We start from the raw sequence: 16,178 nt of genomic DNA on the forward strand, positions 1-16,178 counted from the left end.
GGGTGGGAAGGAAGGTCCACGTCATCGCAGCGTGGGGAGCTGGTCTCCGTTTTAAATGCTGGAGCCCACAGATGCTCTTTGCCGTCTCTTCATTTTCTTAATGACAATAAAGCGTTCTTTACAGTCACCTAGCTCGCTGAGAAGTCTCCCTAGGTTAACACGCCTCCTACCCTCGAGAAGTCCACAGCCTGCCTCCCCCACACCACCGCCCAAGCCTGGGCGTCCCGCCTGGCCTGTGGGCGCAGGGGCGAGCCAGGGTCCTGGGGGAGCCACAGGGAAGTCGCACGCGTTGGGTGTGTCCGCACAGGAGGCTGTGACAGACACCACAGGGGCCTTTGACGACAGACATCACTGTCTGACACCCTGGAGGCTGGAATCCCAGATCCGGGAGGTGCAGGGCTGGCTTCTCCTGAGGCCTGTCTCCGTGCCATGTAGACGCCGTCTTCTCCCGTGTCCTCACGTGGTCGTCCCTCTGTACGTGTCTCTGTCCTAATGTCCTCCTCTTATAAGGACGCCAGTCACACTGGATTAGCGCCCACCCTAGAGACCCCAGTTTACATCATCACCTCTTTACAGACCCCATCTCCAAATACAGTTACATTCTGAGGTCCTGGGGGTCCGGGCTTCAAGATTGGAATTTGGGGACACAATTCAGCCCAAAACAGCCGAGCTGGGTGCCAGAAAGGAGAACCAGGAGGGAACGCCAGGAAGCCAGGCCAGGAGGGGCAGCGGTGGGGAGGGGCTGTCAAAGGGGAGCAGAGCCAGACCAGGCTCACCGCTCAGGACAGACTGGGCAGTGAGAAGGACCGCAGGAGGCGAGGGGGTCCGGGTGGCACTGAACTCAGCTGGCTGCACAGAGGTGACCAGTGTGTCACAGGAGGCGCAGGAGTGGGGCTCCAGGGGCTCCGGCGAGGGACCAGGAAGGGTGGCCGTGCAGACGCAGTGAAGCTGCTGTGTCCGCCAGCCGGCAAGGGTGCAGGGACGGGTCAGGACTCCGCCTTCACAGAGACCAGGGGTCAAAGTCCCATCCCTCCTGATGCCACCTCAGAGCAGACACAGCCCTCCCCAGAGGGCAGAGTCAGGATCCACAGCTGTCGGCCCTTCTCAGCAAAAGCTCCACGAAAGGGGGCCAGGGCCTGGGTCGGGGGCTGGCCGTGCTGGGCTCCCTCAGCCCAGCGGTTCAGGGGGACTGGCTCGTCCCGGGGACGCGGCCTTTCGCTGCGGGAAGCCACGCGTGTGTTTGTTGTAGCCTAGCAGGGCGAGGGGAGGAGGCCGCCCCTCGACAGCCCCAGGCCAAGGCCCAGCAGGACAGCGGCCCAGACCGGGAGCCGGAGTCTGGTCAGCATGGACGCTGCGGCCCAAGGCCGTCCGATGTGCCGCTCCAGCTTCCTGTGGGGGAGAGAGAGACAGACAGAGGCAGAGACAGAGAGAATGGTCTGCAGGGAAGGGGCTGCATCGCTCAGGGGGCCCTGCACCAAACGGGGAGGCCGGGAGGGGCGGCAAACTGGACGGCCTAGGGTGGACAGCCATGTCCAGGAGAACATCTGGCCCTCGGGGACCCTGCCAGGCACGCTGGGCACGCTGGGCACGCTGGCACAGGGCCCCCTCTGCCTGCTGGGCTCCACGGGGGCTCCAGGTGATGGGCCTGGGGGTCACCCCACACCCTGCGTTTCCCTCCCCCAAACATGTAACCAAGAAGCTGAACTTGCCTGAGGACAGCACAGCCTGCCCAGCCCTGGGCCCTGCCCCTCACTTCTATCCCCCAGACCAACGATCAGCCGCTAGCCGGCCCGCCCCGCCCCGCAGGAATGCCAGGGTGGTAACACGAGGGCCGGTCCCGTGGCCTCCTAGCTGAACAACGTCCCTGGCACGGCTGCCTCTGGGCCCCTCGAGAGCTGCCCCACACTGGGCCCCAGGGATCCCACCCTCGCCCCCCAGCAGTGCCGCACCACACGGCATCCCTCACCTCTCCATGCCCCCCAAGCACCCCGAAGCCCAGTGGCCGACACCTGCCCTTGAGCCCCTCGGGCTGCACCTGTGTGAGCCTGAGGTCAGCCTCCCGCTGCGTCCTGACCCCTAGAGCCCCCCCAGACCATGAGCTCCACACACACCTGTCAGTGCCTCACCTCGCCACCACACACCTCCATCTGTGTCTTACACACACACACACACGCCTGCACCCCTGGGCCACCACCCGGTCCCAGCCTCCTCCCTCACCAAGGGAGACATTGTCAGTCTGAACTCTGCATCCCGTTGTGGCATCTGTGCTGTGATGTCCATGGTGTGGTGTCTGTGGGGTCCAAGACAGAGAATGGTCGGTATGAGTGGAGGAGGGGAAGAGAAGGCGATGCAATGGACTGAATATTTCCTCCCAATTTCATACACTGAAGCCCTAAGCCTCTAATGTGATGCCATTAGGAGGTGGGCTTTGGGGAGTTGATGAGGTCGTGAGGGTGGTCCCTTGTGAGTGGGATTAGTGTCCCTGTAGGGACCCTATAGAGCTTGCAGTCCTTCTCTACATGAGGACACAGCAGGGAGACGCCATCTGTGAACCAGGAAGCGTCCCTCACCAGACACCGAATCTGCCAGCTCTGTGACCGTAGACTTCAAGCCCCCAGAACAGTGAGGGCAAGTGTCTGCCGTCCATATGTGTGTGGTGCCTTGTTGGAGCAGCCGGACGAACTGAGACAGGAAACCCCTGGCCAGGTGCCCCCCACCCCCAGGACCCAGGTGGGCTGGCAGAGCAGTGGCAGGGCTGGTGAGATGCGGGAAGGACCCGCCAGCGCGGGGTGCAGGCACGCGAGACCCCTGGCGCACGAGCTGCTGAAGCCCCACGTGTGCTCAGCTTGCATGGGGCGGGCCTGGGGGCGGGCCAGGCCAGGGTGGGGGTCGCCCGGAGCCCTGCTGGGGTCCATCCCGGTCCACGGGTTCCTGCTACTGCTGCTGCCACGTCACCAGGCCCGCCCAAAGTCACAGGGACGGTCGGCCTGCGGGGGAAGGAGCAGGGAGAGCAGCCTGGCCTCCCCAAAGAGGCTCTTACGGGCACCCCCAGACGTGGCTGAGCCGCCGCACAAGGGAGGGACCAGGCTGGGCGCCCGTCTCCCCGTCATCCCTGTGGATTCGTCAGACTGCTCTCCAGGCTGGGGTCACCATTGCAAAGTCACAGCCAGGGCCTGCCCGGACCCAGCCATGACCGGCACGGATGTGGGCAGGGGCTGGGGCTGGGGCTGGGGCTGGGGCTGGGGCTGGTGCAGGGGCTGGGGCTGGGGCTGGAGGTCGGTAGGTGGAAGAGTTGGTCACAGCATCAGCATGACTTGGGGTTGGGTGACAACCCCCCCACTGCCACCCCTGGGCTCTTTTCAAATGCAGGCTGCAGAGGGCCAGGCCGGGGGAGAGGCCAGTGGGGGCTGTAGAGCTTGCCCACCGCCAGGTGTGGGGAGAACGAGACCAGGCAAGGGGCCAGCAGCGTCAGTGACACAGACAGACCCGGGAGGGCACAGTGCACAGGACGAGGTGGCACACCAGCTGCCAGGCAGCTGGCTCTGGGCTCCTCAAGTGTGTCTTCACCCTGGGGGCACGTCAATGACGGTCCCCACCACTCACGGCCCACCCTCTGTGGCTCTGCCCTGGGGGACAAGGACACTCAGCACATGCTGGCCCTGCCGCAGCGGAGGAGCAGGCACTGGAGTGTCCACCGTGCAGACCACCACTGCTCCGTCCCTCCGCCCTGACGTTGGCAAGTTCCAGAAAGCGCCTGCTCCTTTGTCCTGGCTCCCAGAACAGAGGAGCCCAGACAAACTGCAGCAAACGCGGCAGCGAGAGAGAGATAGACCCTGACATCGTAGCCTGTTCACCTGGGGGCTGTGATCTCAGTGCATCCTAGTGAAAGCTGGCTGATACAGCCACCCTCAAATGCCACTGAGTGAGGTAAACTCGACAACGAGCCCAAATGTAATAACCACATCTGACATGCACACAGTGTCCTGACTTTTACAGGGTTTTCAGAGACTATTAGTCAGGGGTCTCAAGAGAAACAGAACCAATAGAACATAGATGACAGATAGATATAGATAGATAGATGATAGATAGACGACTGAAAGATAGATAGATAGATAATATATACATACATACATACATATGTACATATGATATAGCTATATATGTATATATGTACATCTATAGATAGAGCTAAAATACAGCTAAAGATAGACATAGATATAGATGACATACATATGGAGACAACAAGATTTCTTCCAAGGAACTGGCTCTCACGTTTGTGCGGGGTTGCCTGGCAGCTCTGAAATCTGTGGGGCAGGCCAGCAGGCTGGAAGCTCAGGCGGGAGTAGGTGCTGCTGTCTTGAGGCAGAAATCCTTCCTCTCCAGGAAGTCTCAATTTTGTTAAGTCCTTCCCTGGTTGGATGAGGCCCGCCCACATCATGCAGGGTCATCTCATTTACTTGGAGCCCACTGATTGCAGATGTTAACCACATCTACAAAATACCTTCACAGCAGCACCCGGACTCATGTCGGAACACACGGCCCCGCTGAGTGGGACTGTGGCCCTGACCCTCACGGGGACCTCCTCTCCTTTCGTACTCACAACGCCCCAAGAGGCGGCGGTCACTGTCACAATCTTACCATTGAAGCCCCTGTCCGAGGGGACGCCCCGCCTCTGGGGAGGACGCCAGGGCTTCATCTATGTCTTCTGAGCCAAAGCTCATGTTCTTTCCACTGCCCACACTGCCTCTTAGAGAGACTCGACAACACCCTCCTCCTCCGATTCCTGCCCTCGGGGACAGGCTGCCTGAGGACATCCCTCCAGCCTGGAGATGTTTGGAGAGACAGAAGCCCTGGAAGTCCTGTGAAGGTGCATCCATTTATCTACCGGACAACTGCTCACCAGATGGCAACTCTGCCATCATCGCTGGACACTGAGTACCCCGTGATGAATACCACAGATGTGGCCTCTGACCTCAAGGACATTAGGGAGCAGGGCAAAGGCAGGCATCAAGTAAATCATTCCACAGACAATGATGTAAGGACCATCATGATAAGTGCTATGAATGGAAAGCTGGAGCGTGAGGCCCTACAACAGAAGAAACAGCCCAGTCTCGGGGCCAGGGCAAACTCCCCGGGGGGGGCACCCTGAAGCAGAGCCCTGGAGGAATGGTGTGGCCGCCTTGTCAACACCTGGTCTCCTGCCCTCCCGGCCACGGAACTTCTGGACCCAGGATACGTGGGGCCAAGCGGGAGCAGATGTCAGTGACATGATAGGTTTCAAAACATGGTCTGATGATGACTCTCACACAGATACATAAAGAAAACATCTCACAATTTTATTTAACTCAATTAATGGTTTACACCCACTTCAAAGTAGAATTCAAAGTACTACATGTATAGAGTTGAATCAAGGATGCTGAAATGAGTTTATACATGGGAGGCGGAGAAGAATCAATCGTCCTTCCGAAAAAGAGAATTTGCATTGCCATCAATTATCCATGGCTTACAGAGTTGTGAAGTAGCTCAAAGATAATGAAAATCATAGAGCCCGTAGAATCAGATAACCTTGAAGCGTGTGCAAGACAATGCCTTGCTTTCCACCGAAGACACAAGAAGTAACCCTTTGGTCCATTTCCAAGTCTTTCACAATTTCTCCTATTAACAAATACAACTCACAGAAACAGATCCAGAATATATAGCGAACTCCTGCAAATCAATCAGAAAAATCAAACAATTCGGTAGAGAAGTGGTAAAGAGAATTAAACAGATGTTTCACAAAAGATGTCCAAACAGCCCTCAAACATTTGAAAGGAACCAGACTGGTTACGAAGGAAATGAAAATGAAAAACCACATCAGAGAAAGTAGTTCTGACTCCAGCACAGGTGAGGCAGCTTGGGCCAGACTAATCCCTTGCAAATAGCAATTATAAGCCCTGGCAGGGGGGGCGCTGTTTTAAAAGAGGAGTTGAAGGCACTGGGGAATGACCGAAAGCAAGCAGACACTGGAGAAAATGATCCCCTTGAAAGATTTCTCTGAGGATGTACCCCGACCAGGCACCAGGTGCAACTAGAACATGAACAGGAACTGCAGTCACACTGGCTCGAGGGGTCAGATCATGGATGCAGGGCTGCATTGCAAGGGCAGCTGGAAATTAAGGGGAGATGTCCATAAAAGGAGGGAGCCACAGAAGGGGAACCCCCAAATTCTGTATGTACACTCTGCTCAAATCCTTGACTGTCCCCTTACCTGTGCATGTGTAGGGGAAACTCCAAAGGGCCTGGGAAAAACCACAAGCAGGAGGTTGAAAGAACTGAGGAGATGTTAGCTACTGCCAACCACAGAAATAGTACCATGGCAGACAGATTTTGGAATCCAGTCAAGCTAACTGCCTCCCGACAAAAAAATCAATACTTCTCTGAGGAAGAGTACAAAATCCATAGTCTGGACTATACTTCATCCACCACACCCAGCACGCATTCAAAAATTACTAAGTGTGCAAAGAAATAAGAAAATGTGACCCAGGGGCTTCCCTGGCGGCGCAGTGGTTGAGAGTCTGCCTGCCAATGCAGGGGACACGGGTTCGAGCCCTGGTCTGGGAGGATCCCACATGCCGCAGAGCGGCTACGCCCGTGAGCCACAATTGCTGAGCCTGCACGTCTGGAGCCTGTGCTCCTCAGCAAGAGAGGCCGCGATAGTGAGAGGCCGGCGCACTGCGATGAAGAGTGGTCCCCGCTTGCCATAACTAGAGAAAGCCCTCGCACAGAAACGAAGACCCAACACAGCCAAAAATAAATAAATAAATAAATAAATGGATTATCACGTTTAAAAAAAGAAAATGTGACCCATAGTCAAAATACAAAATAGTCAATGGAGGATGATCCAAAGATGACCCAGACACAGACCCAATTATGACAAAGACATTAAAGCAGCTATTATAAATATGTTCAGAGATCTTAAAGGAAAATATGCTCATAATGAGTGACTCGATGACCTCTACAGAAAACTTTAAACTCTCTATAAGAACCAAATAAAAATTCTAGAACTAGAAAGTACAATTCTGAATTTTTTAAGTCACTTGATGAGCTTAACAGCATATTGGAGAAGGCATAAGAAAGGTCAGAAAACTACATTTCAATATACAGACATTCTATATTTATTATAGATATTCTAATGTATTATGTATGTAAAATATATCTATATATAATATATAGATTATATATAATATCTATATATTTTATATATCAATAAAATGTTCTTTTAATCAAATCCAAAGAACAGAAAGAAAAATATTGGAAAGAAAGGAAAGAAGAGACTCAGTGGCCTATGAGACACTATGAAACATTTGAAAATACGTAAAATTTTGGAGTCCCAGAAAGGGACAAGAGATAGAAGGGGGGCAGAAAATGTCTTTGAAGAGATAAAAAGCAAAATTTCCCAATGTGATGAAAATATCAATTTACAGATTTAAGAAGCTCAGCCAGTTCCTAACCATAAATACGACATGATGTGTCATGCTGAGACACATTGTGCAAACTGATGAAAACCAAAGGTAAAGAAGATGTCTTGATAGCAGCCAGAGAAAGAACACAGACATACAAGGAACAAACTACAGCTGGCTTCTCATCGGAAAAAATGGTGACCAGGAAACAATACAAGGGGGGAGTTTCAACCCAGAATTCTATATCCAGAGAAAATATCGTTCCAAAATGAATATGTAATAAACATTTTTAGATACACAGAAACCGAGGGAGTGCATTTCCAAGAGACCTGCAGTAAAGGAAAGGCTAACAGAGAATCTTTGTGCTGAAAGGAAATGACACCAAATGGAAACTCTGATCTACAGGATGGAAAGGCGAGCATCAGAGATGGCAAACATGCAAGTGCAAAAACTAATCTTTTTTCTCTTAGTTTCTTAAAAAGATAATCGATTGTTTAAAGTAAAAATTATTAACAGTATGTTGTGGGGTTTATAATACGTACAGATGCAAAATATATGACAGTAGCACAAAAGATGAGTTCATAAATGAAACTATACTTTTTCAAGGCTCTAATGACTTATGTGAGGTAGTCAATTATTCAATCTAAGTTCATTGTGATGACTTCAGGATGCACATTATATTCACTGAAACCATATGCAAAGAGGCTTATCTAAAAAGTTGACAGAGAAATTTTTTTTAAAAAAAGGAAATCCTAGATCACACATTGTTTCAGTTGTCATGCCTCTTTCGTTTCCTTTATTTTTTTTAATACATTTATTTATTTACTTATTTTTGGCTGCGTTGGATCTTCATTGCTACGCGTGGGCTTTCTCTAGTTGCAGCGAGCACGGGCTACTCTTCATTGTGGTGCACGGGTGTCTCATTGCGGTGGCTTCTCTTGTTGCGGAGCACAGGCTCTAGGTGAGCAGACTTCAGTAGTTATGGTGCGTGGACCCTAGAGTGCAGTCTCAGTAGTTGTGGTGCACAGGCTTAGTTGCTCTGCGGCATGTGGGATCGTCCCAGTCCAGGGATTGAACCCATGTTCCCTGCACTGGCAGGCCGATTCTTAACCACTGAGCCACCAGGGAAGTCCCCAGAGAAATTAGAATGGAATAAGTACTTAAAGTACTTACTAAGTACTAAGTATTAACTAATAAGTACTAAGAAGTACTTATTAACCCAAAAGAATGTAGGAAAGAAGGAATAAAGCTACAGTGAACACACTTGATAGACAAACTTTAAGAGGTGTTCCCATAAGATTAGGGACACAGCAAGGACGCCTGTCACTCCTGTCATACTATTTTGCAGTGCTTTTCAGATATGTGCTTAAATATTTGTGGATTGTGAAATCAAATCAGACAGTTACAGCCAGCTCTTTCTAATAAATAAAGAAAAAAAGTCTATGCATTGTACATAACAAGGGTAAATATTTTCATGAAAATTTTGTTTCAGTTACATAAATAAATATACATAATATATGTTACATACAAATAATGTGTGTATGTGAATTAGATTATAATATAAGACACTTTTTTTACAAGGATTGTGGTCGAAACAGTTTGGAAAATGTTTATTTAATAGATTATTGGAGGTCCTGGCCAATGCTACGTGAAAAGAAAAAGAAACAGGGCTGTTAAGATTGAAAGGAAAGATGTGAAGGAGGTATTATTTGTAGATGATGTGATCATTGCCAAGGAAAAGCCAACACAATCAGCAGACAAACTGTTAGAACTAACAAGAAAATCGGGACAATTTCCATGCAAGACCAACTTACCAAAAGCAGCTCTGTTCCTCTATGTCAGCAAAAACCTACTAGAAAATGTAACAGAAAGCCGGGCACAAGTCACAGCAATGGGAGGAATAACCTGGGAAAGAATGCCCAAGACCTCTGAGAAAAAAACTGAACTCTATTCAAGGACATAAAAGAAATCTGAATGGCTGGAGAGATACACTGGTCAAGGAAGGAATGACCTGTTAGATTAAAGTGTCATCTATCTCCCAGACTAAGAAATAGAGTGTACTCCCAACCAAAATTCCAGCTGGGTTGGTTTTGTTTGTTTCTTTGTTTGTTTGTGAGATCCATTTACAGCTTAGACCATTTTGAAAAACAAAAGCACAGGATGAGGGGTTTCAGGGGGACTGTCCCCCTGAATGTTAACACATACACAAAACCATCACTGAAAAGGATGGTATTCATGCACAGACTACCAGACCCAAGGAATAGCCTGGTCGTTCCTAGAAACTTGGACTACAATGAGTGTGGTGCCTTCAGGCAGCGGGAAAGCTTCTGAGGTGGGTGGGAAACTGGCTTCTTCTGTGGAGAACTTCACCCTGGGTTTCTACTCCACACCATATGCACGGTGAGTGGTGGTGGAGCCTGTTGGGATCAAACACTTACATCTGAAAGGCTAACTTTAAATATAGCTGAAAGGAAATGGACCAGCAAGGCTGGCGGAGCACAGTAATAGCAACAGCCCGGTGGGATGTATGTCCACCCAGAACTTCAGAATGTGACCTTGTCTGGATATAGGGTTATGTAATTAGGTTAAGGACCTTGGGATTAGATCACACTAGATTTCAGAAGCATTGTAAGTCCAGTGACTTATAACAGGAGAAGATGACACGCGGGGCAGATGGCCATGTGAAGATGGAGGAAAGATTGGAGTGATGTCAATAGCCAGCAGGGGCTGGAAGAGGCAGGAAGGACCCTGCCCTGGAGCTTTCAGGGCAGCTTGGCACTGCCGACACCTTGTTTTTGGATTTCTTGCCTTCCAGAATGTGAGAGTCCATTTCTGTGGTTTTAAGCCACCAAGTTTGTGGGCCTTTGTTACTGCAGCCACAGGAAGCTCACACGGCAGCCTCCAAACGTGCAAGCTGTGGGGTAAATAGCTGATGAATCTGCCACGTGGAAATCAAGAATTTCTGTTAAAGGGGGACTCAGTAAGCAGCATTAACGACCAGGGGACTGGCCGGGAGAAGTTTGCCCCAAGGTTAAAACTAGCAAGGGGCAGGCACCTCGAGACGACTGCCTTGCGAGCTCCCGGGAGATCGCCAAGAAAGCTTCAGAAAGCAGGATGAGATCAGAGACACACGTCCAAAGGTCTCCCAAGTCTCTGAAGAGACACTCCAGCCCATTAGTAATGGGAGCATTTAAATTAGAAGAGAGACAACGCACTGCACACTTCAGAGATCGTAACGACAGCATCCTTGCTGGGGAGGCAGGCACGGAGCTGGAGGAGCGGGGCCTCCCTGGGGTGGAGGACGTCTGGAGGCCTGGGTGGTGGTGCGCCAGCCCCAAGAGGGAGCGGGCAGCAGTGGAGCCAGGCCTGCCCTGGGGGAAGGAAGCCGGGGAGGGGGGATTGAAGCATCTTTGGGCCCATGTTCGGGGCCACAACCAAGGACAACAAGGGGCTCAGCTGGTCTCGCTGTCCAGGAGAACTCTGGGACCTAGCCCCCCCCCGTGCGTACCGAGGGCAGTGAGCCCCTGGCTGAGTCTGAGGGCTCTGGAGGCTAGTGCTGCCGCCCGGTTAGTGTCCTGGTCAGGAAAGGTTGAAGAAACATCTGCAGCTTGGCCTTCCCTCCAAGCAACACACTGGCTGGAGCCAGCATTGGCCCCTGGCTACCCCACAGGCCCTTACACGGAGGCCCAGCCTCAGAGGGACCTCACGCTGCCTTGGCTGAAGGCCCACCCATCCCAGGCTGTCTGGCCAGGTCCCATCTAACTTCCTGCAGTCCCCAAACCCCCCAGCTCCTTGAGAACTTCCTGACCACGCAGGATCCTGCTCTGGGCCCACCTGAGCTGGGTCATTAGAGAGCGGCCTGAGGGAGACTGCGCTCGCCCTGTCCAGGCTCCCAGCTCCAGGCTTCGCCACGTCCTCCAGTGCCACGGGGCCACACTGAGGGCTCCCGGGGCTGCCGGGCAAAGCCGCCCTGCCCGACCAACCACCTGCGCAAGCGGCAGCAGCTCTGTTCTTGCACACGCAGCCCCGGCCCTCCTCGGTCGGCAGGGCCTTTTGAGGGCTGGGGTAAGAAGGCACAACCTCTCCCCGCTCCTCAAACACACAGGTGTGCACACACACAGACACACGCATGGACGCACACACACGCACCCAGCTGTGACGCCACACGTTTAGGTGCAGAACGTGTCCGAAGTCACTGAAGTAAAGCAGCAGCACCTTGGGGTCACAGGAGGGGCAGCTGGACCCTGTGCTGGGCAGGACAGGTGAGACGGCCTGAGCAGGGTGGCCGGGAGGGCTAGCGCCCTACGCCTGCTGGGTGGAGGGGGCGCCAGCGGGCAGGAGGGGGACAGCCAGGCCCAGCCCTGGGCAGGAAGAGGGTGGGGGAAGGACGATTCCTGGAGGCCAGGGCGGGGCCGCAGCCCCAGAGAGGCAGGGAGCACGAGTGCCCAGAGCTCAGCCGGCGCAGGAGCCAGTCTCCTCCAGCACCAAGGGACGCTTCCCCCCACCCTCCCTGCCCCTGCGCCCGGCAGCCCAGTGGCTCCTGGGGTGCGGGGTGGAGCTGGGGGAGGGGCCGGCTGGGCACGAGGCCTCAGCCTTGAACGCCCACAGCTGGGCAGGAAGCGCAGGGGGTGCCGGGCCAGGCCCCCAGCCCCACACACTCACAGCGTGCGGGCCGCAGGGCCGGGCACCACATGGCAGAAGGCTGCCCGACGGGGCTCTGCCTGCCCTGTGGTTTCTCTCAGAACCTTGAGTCCTTCCAGGGAACTCGGCGTTCCCCTTGCACCTGCCAGGTGGCATCTGTGCCTGGGGCCGAGGGTGGGGCGGGACAGACCAGGACAATCTGTCCTGGGGGCCTCGGGGCCCTGGCTTTGCACACGGGGCCCCCCCAGCCATCCAGCAGCCCCTCTGGGGTCTTCCAAGAGGCCCGGACACTCCTCTGAGCGTGCAGGCCCGACAGCCCATCCCGGCACAGCCTCCCTGCATGCAGACCAGCGGCCCTGGGTGTCCTGGGCCCAGGGGACGTGGTCCTGCTGTCTCCCTCTCCAAAGACTGCATGTCGCCTCCCAGGAGCCCATGCTGATGAGCTAGCTTGCAAGTTCTCGTGGCCTCCCCTGTGTGTGGGCCTTTGGGGGGCTTTGGGGGGCTCCAGGGACACACCGGCCTGCAGGACACGTCCACAGCATGGAGGCAAGGCCGAGACTCAGCACACCATCTGGCTCAGCACATGCCAGTGGAGCGTCGATGGTAGACTGGCCGCCCCGACAGACCGGAGTCGAATGCTGTGGGCACCTCTACGAAGGCCACTCTGTGGTCCCCACACCTTGACGGACAGCAACAGCACAGGGTTGCGTGGTACACCCCAGGGTCCGGTGGCTACAGAGGTCTTGCCGAGCCACTGGCCAAGCTCACAGTCACGTCCCCCCGCCCCACAGGCCCCTGCCAGCCCTTGCCGGCCACGCAGCCCAGCCGCAGCCCCGATGGGAGCCCAGCTGCAGGACGGCGATCGGGAAGCCGGCTCGCAGACAGCGGGTGAGACTGCCGGCCGGCAGGGTGCCCAGGAAGCCACCAGAGGACCAGCACCTGCCTACACGCAGCTGGACCCACAGCCTCTCACACTCGCACCCAGGGCCGCCCACCGGGCCAGCCCCCAGACCACTGCTCAGAAAGCCCCGCGCTCCACCACGGGCACCTAGGCCACGCGGGCCTCAACTTCTCAGGCACAAAAAGGCCAGGACCGTCCCTCACGGGGCTGCCTCGGGGGCAGCGGTGGCGGTGCCTGGTGCCCTCTCCCTTCCCGGGCCGTCGTGGTGACCACAGTGTGTGCCAGCCGCTCACCAAGTCAGCCCGTGGCGTCAAGGGAAAGAGGTCACGAGCCGGGTGGCAGAGGCCGGGGAAGAGGCCACAGAGAGGAGCCTCACCTGAGACCGGCCGTCACTGGGTCGACTTCCCGAGAACAGAGAGAGAGAAGGGAACTTCCAGGGCTGCCGAGGCCCCTGCGGCTTCCCACTCCATTTTTAGCTGAGAGCACTGAGGCAGAGCTCGCCCCCCTGCCCCGCCCCGCCCCAGGCCCTATCGTCTGGACATAAAAATAACAGCAATGGTTCCTAACGATTCACCTTATCTGGGAGGCTGCAGACGGCCACCACTGGCCAGATGGGCCACAGCAGCCATGGGCACCCGACAGAGGACCGCAGCCCCTCAGGCACCCAGCCACTGGAGCTGCCCAGACCACTGCTGGGAGAAGACACCTGGACCGCCCACCCAGTGGGGACCCAGCTTCTGGGCCACTGCTTGCCTTGCAGCTGTCCCTTCCCTGCGTGGAGACACAGGGAAGTAAGAGAACGCTCGAAGCCGACCTGGAGAAGACCAAGGGGCCGAGAATCTCAGACAGGTCAGGGCCAGGGCAAGAATCACACACAGGGCATGGACCTTGGGCTGAGCGTGGATCTGCCTACAACCAGTAAAAGCGGTGACGGCCAGCCCAGGGTCAGGGGGAAGCAGCGGGGCTCAGTCCCTAGGCCGGCCAACATGGCAGGCAGGCCTGGGCCCACATCGTCGGGCCTGAGCCAGCCTGACTAGGGTAGGCCAGGCAGGGCTGGGCTGGGCCAAGTTCGGCTTGAGTGGATGCAGTTATGTGGAGGGAGATGAACTATCCCAGCCTCAGCTGGGCCACACTGGCCAGAAGGGCTGTCCTCAGCCATGCGGGACCGTGCGCTGAGCTAAAGTGAGCTGGGCTGCCCTGAGCCAAGGGGATTCTGGGCCAAGCTGGGTGGACTGAGCCAGGTGAAGTGGGCTTAGAGAGAGGCTGTCCTCAGCGGGGCCAGTGGGGCTGAGCGGGGCTCTCCTGGACCAGGCTGCTTTGGATAGACAGGGAGGCAGCAGGCTGGTCCAGCTGACCAGAGCTCAGGACTCAGCCATCCTAGGTTGGCTCGGCTGGGCTGTGCTCAGATGAACTAGGCGGCCGCAGACTCTGCTGGACTGAGCTGGGCTGTCAGAAGAAACTGGGCTCGGCTGAGTGGGGCCCAGCAAGCATAGTCAGGTGGGATAAAGTGGGCAATCTGGGCTCACCTGGGCTGAATGCTCTGGGCTGGGCTCTTCTCTGCTGAGCTTGCCTACCCCGGAGGGCTGGGCCTGAGCTGGGCTGAGCTGGGCTGAGCTGAACTGGGTTGAACGGGGCTGAGCTGGGCTGAACTGGGATGAGCAGGGCTGAGCTGAACTGGGTTGAACTGGGCTGAGCTGGGCTGAACTCAGCTGAGCTGAACTGGGCTGAACAATTTTCAGCTGGGCTGAACTGGGCTGAACTAGGCTGAGATGGGCTGAGCTGGGTTAAACTGGGCTGAACTGGGCTGAGCTGGTCTGAACTGGGCTGAACTGGGCTGAGCTGTTCTGAACTGAGCTGAACTGGGATGAGCAGGGATGAACAGGGTTGAACTGGGCTTGGTTGAGCTGAGCTGAACTGGGCTGAACTGGGCTAGGCTGAGCTGAGTGAGGCTGAACTGGGCTAAGGTGGGCTGAGCTGGGCTGGGCTGAGCTGAACTGGGTTGAACTGGGCTGAGCTAGGCTGAACTGGGCTGAACTGAGCTGAACTGGGCTGAACTGGGCTGAGTTGGGCTGAACTGGGCTAAACTGGGCTGAGCTGAACTATGCTGAGCTGGGCTGGGCTGAGCTGCACTAGGTTGAACTGGGCTGAGCTGGGGTGAACTGGGCAGAGCTGAAGTGGGTTGAAATGAGCTGAGCTGGGGTGAACTGGGGTGAACTGGATTGAGCTGGGCTGAACTGGACTGAGCTGGGCTGGGCTGAGCTGAACTGGGTTGAACTGGCCTGAGCTGGGCTGAACTGAGCTGAACTGGGCTGAACTGAGCTGAACTGGGATGAGCAGGGCTTGGTTGAGCTGAGCTGAGCTGAACTGGGCTGAGCTGAGCTGAACTGGGTTGAACTGGGCCAAACTGGGCTGAGCTGAGCTGAACTGGGTTGAACTGGGATGAGCTGGGCTTGGTTGATTTGAGCTGAGCTGAACTGGGTTGAACTGGGCTGAGCTAGGCTGAAGTGGGCTGAACTGGGCTGAGCTGAACTGGGCTGAGCTGGGCTGAGCTGGGCTACACTGGGCTGAGCTGGGCTGAACTGGGTTAGGCTGGGCTGGGCTGAGCTGAGTAGGGCTACATTGGGCTGAGCTGGGCAGGAATGGCCTGGGCTGAGCTGAGTATGGCTACATTGGGTTGAGCTGGGCAGGACTGGCCTGGGCTGAGCTGGATTAACTGGGTGGAGTGGGCTGTGGGGTCATCCTGGCCAACTTTGCTCAGTCAGCTAAACTGAACTAAAATGAACCATGTGGACGCAGCTCAGATGAGTTGTTTTGCTTGAGATGGGATGTCAGGGGCTGAAGCGGGCCAGGCTGGACCAAGGCAGGCTGTTCTGGGCTGAGCTGACTTGAAATGAGCAGGACTCGTTGGGGCGCTGGGCCGTACGTGCGAGCTTGTGTGCTTGGTCTCAGCTGTCCTGCCACAAGGTCATCCGGGCTGTACTCAGCTGGCCTAGCCGGCAGAATAGAATAAGGTGGAAGAGCTGAGCTGGGATGCAGAGCCGGCATGGCTGGGGTCTGGAGCTCCAAGGCCAGGGCATGTGCAGACAGGCATGGGAACCAGAGGAGCCTGAGAAGGGCTGAGGGGGACTGAGGAGGGCTCTGAGGGGTCTTTGTCCTCTCTCCATGGGGCCTGTAATCGGGCTCCCCTTGGGGGGTCA

The 16,178-nt window shown here is 55.4% G+C and overlaps 1 gene segment (V, D, J or C); it reads left to right on the forward strand.

Annotated features, from left to right (window-relative positions):
• The window catches only part of LOC309655521 (Ig alpha-1 chain C region-like), a 193,160-nt gene that overhangs the window by 160,159 nt on the left and 16,823 nt on the right, over positions 1-16,178 (forward strand).

The sequence above is a fragment of the Balaenoptera physalus genome (assembly GCF_965194825.1).
Source record: "Balaenoptera physalus genome assembly, chromosome: 2".
Classification (NCBI taxonomy): domain Eukaryota; kingdom Metazoa; phylum Chordata; class Mammalia; order Artiodactyla; family Balaenopteridae; genus Balaenoptera; species Balaenoptera physalus.